Genomic DNA, 3,062 nt, shown 5'->3' on the forward strand with positions numbered 1-3,062 from the left:
TGCAGATGACACCACCCTTATGGCAGAAAGTGAAGAGGAACTAAAAAGCTCTTGATGAAAGTGAAAGTGGAGAGTGAAAAAGTTGGCTTCAAGCTCAACATTTAGAAAAAGGAAGATCATGTCATCCGGTCCCACCACTTCATGGGAAATAGATGGGGGAACAGTGGAAACAGTGTCAGACTTTATTTTTCTGGGCTCCAAAATCACTGCAGATGGTGACTGCAGCCATGAAATTAAAAGACGCTTACTCCTTGGAAGAAAAGTTATGACCAACCTAGATAGGATATTGAAAAGCAGAGACATTACTTTGCCAACAAAGTTTCGTCTAGTCAAGGCTATGGTTTTTCCTGTGGTCATGTATGGATGTGAGAGTTGGACTGTGAAGAAGGTTGAGCGCTGAAGAATTGATGCTTTTGAACTGTGGTGCTGGAGAAGCCTCTTGAGAGTCCCTTGGACTACAAGGAGATCCAACCAGTCCATTCTGAAGGAGATCAGCCCTGGGATTTCTTGGGAAGGAATGATGCTAAAGCTGAAACTCCAGTACTTTGGCCACCTCATGCGAAGAGTTGACTCATTGGAAAAGACTCTGATGCTGGGAGGGATTGTGAGCAGGAGCAGAAGGGGACGACAGAAGATGAGATGGCTGGATGGCATCACTGACTTGATTGATGTGAGTCTGAGTGAACTCTGGGAGTTAGTGATGGACAGGGAGGCCTGGCATGCTTCGATTCATGAGGTCGCAAAGAGTCGGACAGGACTGAGCGGCTGATGTGATCTGATCTGATCTGATGACCTTGGTAGTTTTGTGGAGTACTGATTAAGTATTTTGTTTATTGCTCATCAATTGGAGTCTTTCTGCTGTTTCTCTCATAATTAGACTGGCATTTTGAGTACTGGAGAAGGTCACAGAGGTAACTGCTAAAATCACATCATATTGAGGGTACACACATAAGTATGGTTTATCTTTGCTGATGTTGATCTTGATCACCTAACACATAGCTTTAGGTATTTCCACTGCAAAGTTATTCTTCTGCCCCTCTTTCTAAACTGTATTCACTGAAGGAATTCACCATAGACACCCCACATTTAAGGGGAGGGGAGTTATCCTCAATCTCTGGAGGGATATCATCGTTCATTTAACATGTCAACTATGCTGGGCCATGGTACCCAGGTGTTTGGTCAAACCTTGTTCTGGATGTTTTGGTGAAGAGAGATTTTGGATGAGGTTTGCATTTAAACTGGTGGACTGAGTAAAGCAGATTACCTTCCTTAAAGTGAGTGGGTCTCATCCAATTAGTTGAAGGTCTTAATAGAAAAGACTGCCTTCTCCTGAGATAAAAGGAATCCTGTCAGCAGTCTTTGGACTGAAACTGTGACTCCTCCAGCCTGTTAGCCTACCCTGCAGATTTCTGAATTACTGAGCCTGTGCGATTGCATAAGGCAATACCTTAAAACAAATCTCTCAATCTGTATGCATTTACACACAATTTAGTGGGCTATTTCTCTGGAGAACCTTAACACAAAGGGAGTACTATATATTGTCAAATAATAATTAGTATCAAGGCTGCAAAGAGGGTAAAACTTAGAGTGTTCCAGAGAAGTGAAAGAGTCAGGGGCTTATAAAGACAAAAAGCTACAAGACTGATAAAGTTTGTAGGTGAGAATTGTGATTAACTCTGACGCAAGTAAGGACATTTTGTCCTTAAGGATTCATAAGTTAGTTTAGGGTAAAGGTCTGATAGAAATCTTGATTTTCTGGCAAATGTTCTGAATGTCTTTTTTTTAGGACAATGAGTGGTGGAAAGGTCAGATTCCATCCGGGATGAGACATGCATAAGTCATGTTTCCTCAATGACATCCTGGCTTCATTTTAGAGAAACATCTTAGCAACACTAATTCCAATTTGATTTTCTTTTCACACTACACAAATTATTTGAAATTATTCTTCTTCAGACATTTTATCTATTCGTATTTATTTATTTATGTATTCATTCATTCACATCAATTTGGATTCATGTTGTTGCTTAGTTGCTCAGTCGTGTCCGACTCTTTATAACCCCATGGACTCTTGCCCACCAGGCTTCTCTGTCCATGGAATGCCACAGACAAGAACACTGGAGTGGGTTGCCATTTCCTTCTCAAGGGGATCTTTTAGACCCAGGGATTAAATCTGTGTTTCCTGCATTGCAGATGGATTCTTTACCCTTGAGCCACCAGGAAGACTTGGGATTTAGTCTAATACTACTTTGTTGGTCAAACTATTTTGGCTTATGCTACTGGGGCTATTTTATTTGACTCTTTTATACACTCATCACATATGTATTGTGTGTGTGTTGCATTTTGTTTATTTGACTATTTTCTTGCTTTCTAGCACTACAAGAAACTAGAAAGAAGAAACAAGAAACTCAGCCTTGCATCAGTCATTAATTTGTGCTCTTTTAGCAAAATACACTGACTAGATTGATGGTGGATGGAAGGGGCATATATGTCTATTAACTAACCTGTTCAGTTCAGTTCAGTCACTCAGTTGTATCTGACTCTTTGCGAACCCATGGACTGCAGCACACCAGGCTTCACTGTCCATAACCAGCACCTGGAGCCTACTCAAACTCATGACCATCGCATCACTGATGCCATGCAACCATCTCATACTCTGTCATCCGCTTGTTCTCCTACCTTCAATATTTCCCAGCATCACGGTCTTTTCAAATGAGCCAGTTCTTCGCATCAGGTGGCCAAAGTATTAGAGTTTCAGCTTCAGCATCAGTCCTTCCAATGAATGTTCAGAACCGATTTCCTTTAGGATGGACTGGTTGGATCTCCATGCAGTCCAAGGGATTCTCAAGAGTCTTCTCCAACACCACAGTTCAAAAGCATCAATTCTTTGGTGCTCAGCTTTCTTTATAGTCTAACTCTAACATCTATACATGACTACTGGAAAAACCATAGCTTTGACTAGATGGACCTTTGTTGGCAAATTAATGTCTCTACTTTTTAATACGCTGTCTAGGTTGGTCATAGCTTTTCTTCCAAGGAGCAAGCATCTTTTAATTCCATGGCCT

This window comes from Bison bison, unplaced genomic scaffold, assembly GCF_000754665.1.
Source record: "Bison bison bison isolate TAMUID 2011002044 unplaced genomic scaffold, Bison_UMD1.0 scf7180017864465, whole genome shotgun sequence".
Taxonomy (NCBI): Eukaryota; Metazoa; Chordata; class Mammalia; order Artiodactyla; family Bovidae; genus Bison; species Bison bison.